The following is an 11,446-nucleotide window of genomic DNA, read 5'->3' as shown; positions in this document are numbered from 1 at the left end:
TCCCCCACTCAGATATTATAGAGAAACTCTCACAATTGGCAATTATCCCCTAAGTCACCAGATGGGTAGCCAACTAGCTCCCTGACAGGACACATACTGTCAAAAATGTGTGACTTCCCCTCTAACAAAAGACCAATCACCAGTGGCATGCAACAGGGTTCTGTGCTGGGCCCCTTAGTTTTCAGAATTTATTTCTCAGAAATGCAAGCAAACTTGGATGGCCTCTGGCTGACCAAGTTTGCTGATGTCTGCAAATTGGGAGCAATCATTGAGTCCCCCAGTGATGTTAATATACTGAAGGCAGAGTTAACGCACACAAATGATGGGTACCAAAGCCATGGATTAAAGATAAATGCAAAAAAATGCATTATTATTCCATTTGGGAAAGCTACCTTCCCTTCTAATTACATTATAGACAGCACCCCCCCTAAGTGTAGACCCTGCGGTATGGGATCTGTGTACTCAAGTTGATAACAACCTGAACTTTGACCACCACATATCCACAGCAGTATGAAATTCTTCTATGTGGCACATCTTGTAAGTAATGGCATCACATCTAGATCTAAGGATATTATAATTCCATTATACTCAGCCCTCATGAGACCAATAACTGAGTACAATGGTCCGTTTTGCATGCACTTCACCAGACACCTGCAACAGTTGGAGAGACCACAGAGGTTTCTCACCAATAAATTGCAGAGTTCAGAAAACTAGTCAAATGGAAAGACTGAAAGCCCTGTCACTGTATTCTGTTCCCTCTAGGTTGTTAAGGGGTGACCTGTGCCTGGCTTACAGGGCAGTCTCTAACCCGGCCCCGATGGAAATACTTCTTCTTTCAGCTTTTCCCGGTTCGGGGTCGCCTTACTACATATGTGTAAATCAAACTGCAGGAGGGTCACTCACTCCAGGAAACCTAACCTAGCCTTTGACATGAACAGGTCATGCTGGAGAGATAGATATAGCAAACAGAGACTGCCACTTCTCTGGCACAAGCTTGCAATTCACATGAAACAGAGCCCTTCCATGACCCTCTTCAAATGCAACCTAGATCAATGGATGGGTGACTGAAAATTCCTTCCTGTGGTGGTGCTGATGTCCCTCCTGGACAGAGTCAGTATTAACTACCATAGACACTTAACTCTGTGAACGTCACTCACCTAACCACCGTCAATTGGGGCAACTTGAGATAAATATGGCTAAGCTTGGAAGGGCTCTAAGTTTGTTAGCCTAGTACCCTCCTATGAACCTATGAAGATGTAAATCCAATATAACATGAAATTAGTAGTCATATATCTTAAAGCAGTGTCTTTGTTCCTTAAGGGCAGTGACAGTGTTGCTATTGAGGGTCTGATTGCATAGCATAAATATGCTCTGCCATGGTATATTCTGTTCGCTTTTATGACAGAACACTACACTTTAAATAATGGTCTGTTTAAGCTTTGAGCCCTAACCGATACAAAGTGGCCCACTTGCTGTTCATTTCTTAGAAGTATAGATTTTCAAAACAGATGAGGATCATGTGTTTATTAGGTAAGCTTCAGCTCTTATTTCTATAACATGTTATGCCATACCCACCACAGTCCTCATAACGATGCATGTCCTATACATTCTTGAATTCTAAGAGTTTTTACCAATCTTCTTCAGGATTGCTTTTCCAATTATTTGCCATCCTTCCTATGTAGCAAAAAAATGTTTCTCCTATCTCCCTTAACTGTCCAAGCCTCAGTCCTTAGTTTGTGTGGTCTTATTCTAATGGAATGATTAGAAAAATAGGTGAGGCCACCCCCACCAAGAGGCCAGCCACTAGTGGAGTCCCCCAGGGATCGGTACTGGGCCTGGTCTTTTTTGGCATCTACTTCTGTGAAATGGAAGCAAATGCTGAAGGTTTATGGCTAACTAAGTTTATAGATGATTGTATGCTGGGGGTTATGTTAGACTCCCCTGCAGACACTTGCCTTCTTCAAAAAGGCCTTTCTCTGAGTAACAGATAGGGCCAAAGCCATGGTCTTAAACTCAGTGCTAAAATGCATTATTTTATCCTTTAGGAAGTCAGCCATCCTGGCTAATTACCATTTTGATAATATGCACCTAAGAGCTGACCCAGTGGTCAGGCATGTAGGTACGGACATAGATAGCACCCTTACCTTTGACAACTACATGGCCACAGTGGTGAGGAACTCCTTTTATGTTGTGCAACTTATAAGTAAGGGTATGGCATCTAGATCCAAAGAATTCATTATCCCACTGTACTCTGCCCTTATCAGAACAATCATAAGTTACAATGATCCCTACCTGACCAGGCAAATGCAGCAACTAAAGCAACCTCAGAGGTTCATTCCTTATGAAAAGAATACAAGCAGCAGAAAACCTGCCCAATGCAGAGCACCTTAAAGCCCTTTCCTTCTACTCAGTCTCCTTTAGGTTGCTGAAGGGTGATCTATGTCCAGCTTATAAGGCTTCAGCAAACCCCACACTTATGAATCTCCTGCATATTTGTAAGTCAAGCAGTAACAGAAATACAAGGCTAGGGAACTGAATTTTGTCTGTGACTTAAACCGAACTTGCTGCAGAGACAGGTATGTGTCCTTGAGACTGCCTCTCGTATGGAACAAGCATCCCATCCATGTGTAGCTGAGTTTGTCTGTTACATAAGTGCAACCTACACCACTGAATGGGGAATAGGAAATTTACACTGGGTCTGTCACCCATGTCCCTTATGGACAGAAATAGATTTGCCATCCTTTTTAGATGGGTATTTTCATTCATGTAATCCACTTTATTTCTTTTATGAGCTTCAGTCATGACACCCTCCAAAATACAATGTAAATATTTTACAGAGTACTTGAAAGATTCTGATTTATAACAGTTTCAATTATGTTGTATAGAAAGTTACCACAGTAAAGTGAAGGACAGCTTTTTTTGAGAAAATGTTCTGTGTGAGAAAGTACTGAAGTGTAATGACAAAGCTGTCTAAAATGCAGTAAATAGCAAATCAGTTACGGCTATTTTTATGTGAATACAAGTGCTGTCGCTGACAATCAAACACAAATATTTTCTGATTATTTAAATGTACACAAGCATAATTTATTTAGGTTATGTACAAGGGAAACTGAACAGTTAATTTGTTTTTCAGTGAATTCATTTAACTTCAGTTAAAAATATTCATTAATTGCAAGTTTATTAAATATATCTCAAATAGTTTACTAAAATATAATGCAAATGTAAATTTTGTGTTGTAAGCATAGAAGAATGACAAATGGTAAGGAAAGCTATTTAGACATCTAGTGGTGACAATGAAAAAATGCAGATGTACAAACGGAAAAAGGAAGGTACAAAGAAAACGTGCCATTTGCAAAACACTTAACATAAGATTTTATAATGTGCAGAGTTAGAAAGTCATCAAAAAAAGATCATTTGTGACTTTAGTGCCATAGTGATGATTTCTAGAAATAGTTAAACCTGCAAAGAATGTTTATGAAGTAAATCCCTTTCTTAAGGTGCTTTGTCAAAGCATTAGATAAATAACCAAAATGTTTCTTACTTAAAAACAAAGAAAAAAGGGCCAGAAAGTAAATAAATCAGCAAACATGCATAGGGGATGAAACTGAAAGTGTAGTTAACAAATGCTAATGCTTGGCTTTGTGAGCAAGGAGTGTGTCATTCATAATAATTCAAAAATTGAGCTGTAGTAAATTATGATCACTAGGAGGTGGAGCCCTTACATTTTCATCCTGCTGTAAAAAGAGAGCTTGGTAGATTTCCTTCGGTAGCTCAGTTGGTAGAGCGGAGGACTGTAGATGTTACAGTTGTAGTAATCCTTAGGTCACTGGTTCAATTCCGGTCCGAAGGAAAGGTTTTTAGTTTGGTGCTTTATAGATTGTGATCTGTTAAGAGAGGTAAATCAGTCTGTACTTGCTGTAAATTAAGCAAGTCAGTTTGCTAAGCAATTAGTTCTCTGAGATGATAGTGAATGTGCGGTAGCCTCCACAATGCTTGAGGTTCCTGGTAACTTTGAATGACTAAATTGAACATTTTATGTTTTCTGTAACCAGGTTTTTTGCACAGAGCATTTTACATTCCCTTAACACCTGAAGGAAAAAATGTACTGCCTGTTGCTTTAATTAGATAATTGCACTGTATTATATTGTATCTGTTAGTTGTAGGTAGTTTGTTCGGTCTTGTTACACTTGGGCTCCAAACCAGCTATTCTTCATTAAGAAGGTGTTTTTATGCACCCTTGTAGCAGAAGTGTGCTGATCTCACCTGTCTGAGTTGGGGACTGCTGGTAGAAGGCTTATTGTTTGCTTTCCTGTTTGGTAGTTAGCTTAAAATTGTTTTCTATTTGCTTATATTTAACCTCCTGTTTGTGCTGTACCGCTCTTTGTGCAGTAGCGGTTAGCAGTGCCCTGTATAGACGGAAAAGCTTAGAAGCTGAGTTTTACAAAAACAGTTGCCAATGAAAACCTTCCAAGATTTTCTCCTGCTCTAGGAGCAACTTCATTGCGCACCGAGCAGTATTGCCTTATAGATCAACCTTATCCCATGCAACGTACAGGTCCCTCTTATAGCCTCTGTGCTACCAGCACAGTCCTGTCAAATTAACCCATTCCCTTCCCTAATAAAACATACAGTAAGAGACTGCTATCATGGGCGGGCAGTTTCCCATCATTTCTCTAGCCATCCTGATAGACCTGGGCATCCTGAAGCAATGTAGCAATTGTCTCATGTATACTGACAACCACTTACTCCTGAAACAAACAAATTCTTTATGTGAGAGATATAATTACACTATGAGATTGGAGGCAAGACTCTCCCACATAAGGGCAAATCGAATGCACACATACACACACTTCCCACACTATATAAGGACAGCACACATAAACCCACATAAGTGGAGGTACTCACTAGTAACTTTCCAAAAGATCGGAGGCCTCCCAAACAGAAACCACTTACACATGTAACAATGCAAAAAACAACCACAATACATAACACACACACCAGTGTCTGAACAAATAAGCCTATAAGGTCATAACACCACAAAACCTAATGTATTGGTCATAGGTGACTCCATCGTGAGAGACATGGATATTCCCCTCACCAGGCTGTATAAGGAGTGAGTTATGGTTAGCTACCTGTCAGGTGCCACTATCCATCAAGTCACTCAAGCACTGAAGTCACTCAACCACAAGTCCCAGTATGACTCTGTCATAGTCCAAGTGGGGTGAATGACTTCAGGCATAACTCACTGGTCAATATGAAGAGAGAAATGACTTTGCTCTCAGATTGTGTGACAGGCAGGTATAAGCCTAGCCTTAAACAGCATTCTACCTCCTCCAAGTATGATGCTGCAGTGCTAAGTAAAAATTTTGAATTTAACAATTGGGTTATGTTCTGGTGTCATTTCAAGGGGATACAATATTTGTCAGCCTGGAAAGACATGGGTGGCATGCCACACTTTTTTACTAGGGGTCCTCTGCATCTGTCTCCTCTAGGCTTTTGTATACTAGCAGAGGCATTAGCCATGCCTATTGTGCCTTTTTTAGGCAGCGTCAAAATAAGCGACCTCTCAACATAACAAAATCCTCTCTATTTAAACTTGAAGTACTGCTGTTAATTCTAGGAGTCTAAACAAGAAATGACACTCCTTGGAAGCACTCCTCACTTTGGAAGATGCTGGTTTCTGTTCAGTCACCAAGACATGGTTCAAAGATGTGGAAAGCACCCTGGCCGTGCGGGGCTACAATGCCTTCCATACGTTCGGACCACGAACTGAGTGTGAAAGAACCAAAGGAGGAGGTGCATCCGTCTTCAATAAAGATATGCACACCTCAAGACTGGTCAAACAGCATGACTCTCTTGAGCTACTTCATACAGAATTAAGAATAGGCAAAGCCCCGTACTACATCATAGCTAGCTATAGGTCCCCCACCATGAAACAGGAAAAGCATAGCTAATGCCTGGACTTCCTGAAGTCACTTGTCGTACAGCCCAGCACGTTACTCATGGGTTATTTTAATTATGTTACCATTAACTGGGTGACATACATGACCACAAATATGCTGGCTCAGAGGTTCTTGGACTTTGCCATTGCAAACGCTCCGGAACAGCTAGTAAGCACACCCACAAGATGCTCAAATGTCCTGGGCATAGTTCTTACTAACATGAAAGGGCATCCCCCCCCCTCCACATGTGATATGCTTCCTGGTAAGATCGGACAATAAATCAACCTCACTTGATGTAATTATAAGGCCAGATACCCCATCAAGCTCAAAAAAGATTAATAATTTTTCAGAGACAAATTGCCTCCTGCTAAGTGATGTTATAAGAAGTTTCAAAGCCTCCTCAAATGCAGATAAAATGGACTTCTGTGCAGAAGTGTACACCAATGCTCTGTATAGCCACTTCAGTAGTTGTATAGAATCAGCTGAACCTGACCAGATTGAAACCAGGTCTTGATGAAAAGACAAACCACCCTGATGGAACCCTAGTGTAAGCAGGTTATACAACAAGAAAAAGAAGCTAATGTCCAAGAGCAAGAGGGAACTGGCTCAGCAGAGGAAGAAATCCCTCTTTAGCTTAAACAAACAAATTGGAGATCTTGTCAAGTCCTCCAAAGCTAATTATCAAGAAAAAAATAACCTCCCTAGTTAAGGATAATCACAAAGCATTCTTTAACTATGTCAGAAATCTAAATAGGAATACCCAGCTATGCACTGAACTGTTTGTGGATGGCACCACCCATTCTCAACCTGAGGGAATAGTCAGCCTGCTAGGTGACAGATTTGAAGCAAACTTCACCCATATACCCTCCAGTCACCCCCCAAAATATACCTGCCACCATTCCTCAGCCTACTTTCTCAAGATAGCAAGTCATCTCAGCACTCTGCAAGACCAAAAAATGGATCATAAGTGGGACCAGACAAAATCCCGGTTGACTTTTAAACAACTTAAAACATGACCTAACGAACCACTTGGATCCCTGTTTAACCACAGAATGTGAACTGGCTATGTTGCGGGCTTGTGGTGGAATGGATGATAGGAACAGTAGCCCCTCTACAGAAAGGGGGACCATCAACCAACACTGGGAATTAAAGACCCATAAGGTTGACTGGCCTCATTTGCAAGGCCATAGAAAAAATCCTTCTGGACCTTATTAACTCGGAACCCAACCCAGTTCATATTCGTTAAACGTAGATCATACCTGTTAAAGATAGTTGACTTCTTCAAGAAAGTCACCAAGGCCCTGGACGAGGGAAAGGCAGTGCATTCTGCCTATCTTGACCTAGTCCATGCATTTGACATAATCCCCCACTCAGATATTATAGAGAAACTCTCACAATTGGCAATTAACCCCTATGTCACCAGATGGGTAGCCAACTAGCTCCCTGACAGGACACATACGGTCAAAAATGGGTGACTTCACCTCTAACAAAAGACCAGTCGCCAGTGGCATACAACAGGATTCTGTGCTGGGCCCCTTAGTTTTTGGAATTTATTTCTCAGAAATGCAAGCAAACTTGGATGGCCTGTGGCTGACCAAGTTTGGTGATGACTGCAAATTGGGAGCAATCATTGAGTCCCCCAGTGATGTTAATATACTGAAGGCAGGGTTAACGCAGACAAATGATGTGTAACAAAGCCATGGATTAAAGATAAATGCAAAAAAAATGCATTATTATTCCCTTAGGGAAAGCTAACATCCCTGCTAATTACATTATAAATAGTACCCCCCTAAGTGTAGACCCTGTGGTATGAGATCTGGGTACTCAAGTTGATAACAACCTGAATTTTGACCACCACATATCCACAGTAGTAAGAAATCCTTCTATGTGCACATCTTATATGTAATGGCATCACATCTAGATCTAAGAATATTATAATTCCATTATACTCAGCCCTCATGAGACCAATAACTGAGTGCAATGGTCCATTTTGCATGCACTTCACCAGACACCTGCAACAGTTGGAGAGACCACAGAGGTTTCTCACCAATAAATTGCAGGGTACACAAAACTAGTCAAATGGAAAGACTGCAAGCCCTGTCACTGTATTCTGTTCCCTCTGGGTTGTTAAGGGGTGACGTGTGCCTGGCTTACAGGGCAGTCTCTAACCCGGCCCCGATGGAAATACTTCTTCTTTCAGCTTTTCCAGGTTAGGGGTCGCCTTACTACATATGTGTAAATCAAACTGCAGGAGGGTCACTCACTCCAGGAAACTTAACCTAGCCTTTGACATGAACAGGTCATGCTGGAGAGATAGATATATCAAACAGAGACTGCCACTTCTCTGGCACAAGCTTGCAATGCACATGAAACAGCGCCCTTCCATGACCCTCTTCAAATGCAACCTAGATCAATGGATGGGTGACTGAAAATTCCTTCCTGTGGAGGTGCCGATGTCCCTCCTGAACAGAGTCAGTATTAACTATCATAGACACTTAACTCTGCGAACGTCACTCACCTAACCACCATCAATTGGGGCAACTTGAGATAAATATGGCTAAGCTTGGAAGGGCTCTAAGTTTGTTAGCCTAGTACCCTCCTATGAACCTATGAAGATGTAAATCCAATATAACATGAAATTAGTAGTCATATATCTTAAAGCAGTGTCTTTGTTCCTTAAGGGCAGTGACAGTGTTGCTATTGAGGGTCTGATTGCATAGCATAGATATGCTTTGCCAAGGTCTATTCTGTTCGCTTTTATGACAGAACACTACACTTTAAGTAATGGTCTGTTTAAGCTTTGAGCCCTAACCGATACAAAGTGGCCCACTTGCTGTTCATTTCTTAGAAGTATAGATTTTCACAACAGATGAGGATCATATGTTTATTAGGTAAGCTTCAGCTCTTATTTCTATAACATGTTATGTCGTACTCACCACAGTCCTCATAACAATGCATGTCCTATACATTCTTGAATTTTAAGAGTTTTAACCAATCTTCTTCAGGATTGCTTTTCCAATTTTTTGCCACCCTTCCTATGTAGCAACAAAATGTTTCTCCTATCTCCCTTAACTGTCCAAGCCTCAGTCCTCAGTTTGTATGGTCTTATTCTAATGGAATGATTAGAAAAATAGGTGAGGCCACCCCCACCAAGAGGCCAGCCACTAGTGGAGTCCCCCAGGGATCGGTACTGGGCCTGGTCTTTTTTGGCATCTACTTCTGTGAAATGGAAGCAAATGCTGAAGGTTTATGGCTAACTAAGTTTATAGATGATTGTATACTGGGGGTTATTTTAGACTCCCCTGCAGACACTTGCCTTCTTCAAAAAGGCCTTTCTCTGAGTAACAGATAGGGCCAAAGTCACGGTCTTAAACTCAGTGCTAAAAAATACATTATTTTATCCTTTAGGAAGTCAGCCATCCTGGCTAATTACCATTTTGATAATACGCACCTAAGAGCTGACCCAGTGGTCAGGCATGTAGGTACGGACATAGATAGCACCCTTACCTTTGACAACTACATGGCCACAGTGGTGAGGAACTCCTTTTATGTTGTGCAACTTATAAGTAAGGGTATGTCATCTAGATCCAAAGAATTCATTATCCCACTGTACGCTGCCCTTATTAGAACAATCATAAGTTACAATGATCCCTACCTGACCAGGCATATGCAGCAACTAAAGCAGCCTCCGAGGTTCATTCCTTATGAAAAGAATACAAGCAGCAGAAAACCTGCCTAATGCAGATCACCTTAAAGCCCTTTCCTTCTACTCAGTCTCCTTTAGGTTGCTGAAGGGTGATCTATGTCCAGCTTATAAGGCTTCCGCAAACCCCACACTTATGAATCTCCTGCATATTTGTAAGTCAAGCAGTAACAGAAATAGAAGGCTAGGGAACTGAATTTTGTCTGTGACTTAAACCGAACATGCTGCAGAGACAGGTATGTGTCCTTGAGACTGCCTCTCGTATGGAACAAGCATCCCATCCATGTGTAGCTGAGCTTGTCTGTTACATAAGTGCAACCTAGACCACTGGATGGGGAATAGGAAATTTACACTGGGTCTGTCATCCATGTCCCTTATGGACAGAAATAGATTTGCCATCCTTTTTAGATGGGTATTTTCATTCATGTAATCCACTTTATTTCTTTTATGAGCTTCAATTATGACACCCTCCAAAATACAATGTAAATATTTTATAGAGTACTTGAAACATTCTGATTTATAACAGTTTCAATTATGTTGTATAGAAAGTTACCACAGTAAAGTGAAGGACAGCTTTTTTTGAGAAAATGTTCTGTCTTAGAAAGTACTGAAGTGTAATGACAAAGCTGTCTAAAATGCAGTAAATAGCAAATCAGTTACGGCTATTTTTATGTTAATACAAGCGCTGTCGCTGACTTAATCAAACCCAAATATTTTCTGATTATTTAAATGTACACAAGTATAATTTATTTAGGTTATGTACAAGGGAAACTGAACAGTTAATTTGTTTTTCAGTGAATTCATTTAACTTCAGTTAAAAATATTCATTAATTGCACGTTTATTAAATATATCTCAAATAGTTTACTAAAATATGATGCAAATGTAAATTTTGTGTTGTAAGCATAGAAGAATGACAAATGGTAAGGAAAGCTATTTAGACATTTAGCGGTGAAAATGAAAAAATGCAGATGTACAAACGGAAAAAGGAATGCACAAAGAAAACGTGCCATTTGCAAAACACTTAACATAAGATTTTATAATGTGCAGAGTTAGAAAGTCATCAAAAAAAGATCATTTGTGACTTTAGTGCCATAGTGATGATTTCTAGAAATAGTTAAACCTGCAAAGAATGTTTATGAAGTAAATCCCTTTCTTAAGGTGCTTTGTCAAAGAATTAGATAAATAACCAAAATGTTTCTTACTTAAAAACAAAGAAAAAAGGGCCAAAAAGTAAATAAATCAGCAAACATGCATAGGGGATGAAACTGAAAGTGTAGTTAACAAATGCTAATGCTTGGCTTTGTGAGCAAGGAATGTGTCATTCATAATAATTCAGAAATTGAGCTGTAGTAAATTATGATCACTAGGAGGTGGAGCCCTTACATTTTCATCCTGCTGTAGAAAGAGAGCTTGGTAGATTTCCTTCGGTAGCTCAGTTGGTAGAGCGGAGGACTGTAGATGTTACAGTTGTAGTAATCCTTAGGTCACTGGTTCAATTTCGGTCCGAAGGAAAGGTTTTTAGTTTGGTGCTTTATAGATTGTGATCTGTTAAGAGAGGTAAATCAGTCTGTACTTGCTGTAAATTAAGCAAGTCAGTTTGCTAAGCAATTCGTTCTCTGAGATGATAGTGAATGTGTGGTAGCCTCCACAATGCTTGAGGTTCCTGGTAACTTTGAATGACTAAATTGAACATTTTATGTTTTCTGTAACCAGGTTTTTTGCACAGAGCATTTTACATTCCCTTAACACCTGAAGGAAAAAAATGTACTGTCTGTTGCTTTAATTAGATAATTGCACTGT

General features: G+C 40.2%; 2 non-coding genes across 2 annotated transcripts; both read left to right on the top strand.

Annotated features, from left to right (window-relative positions):
- Positions 1–3,760: 3,760 nt before the first annotated feature.
- On the top strand, positions 3,761–3,850 carry TRNAY-GUA. Its single transcript is given in 2 exon segments — positions 3,761–3,797; positions 3,815–3,850. It is a non-coding gene; the product is annotated as a tRNA-Tyr (tRNA).
- A 7,217-nt stretch (positions 3,851–11,067) lies between these two features.
- TRNAY-GUA lies at positions 11,068–11,157 on the top strand. Its single transcript is given in 2 exon segments — positions 11,068–11,104; positions 11,122–11,157. It is a non-coding gene; the product is annotated as a tRNA-Tyr (tRNA).
- The last annotated feature ends 289 nt before the right edge of the window (positions 11,158–11,446 follow it).

Source organism: Protopterus annectens, chromosome 2.part2, assembly GCF_019279795.1.
Source record: "Protopterus annectens isolate FY-2018-M chromosome 2.part2, PAN1.0, whole genome shotgun sequence".
In the NCBI taxonomy this organism is placed as follows: domain Eukaryota; kingdom Metazoa; phylum Chordata; order Ceratodontiformes; family Protopteridae; genus Protopterus; species Protopterus annectens.
Note: the sequence above shows the minus strand (reverse complement) of the source record. Positions and strands in the feature narration are given on the sequence as shown.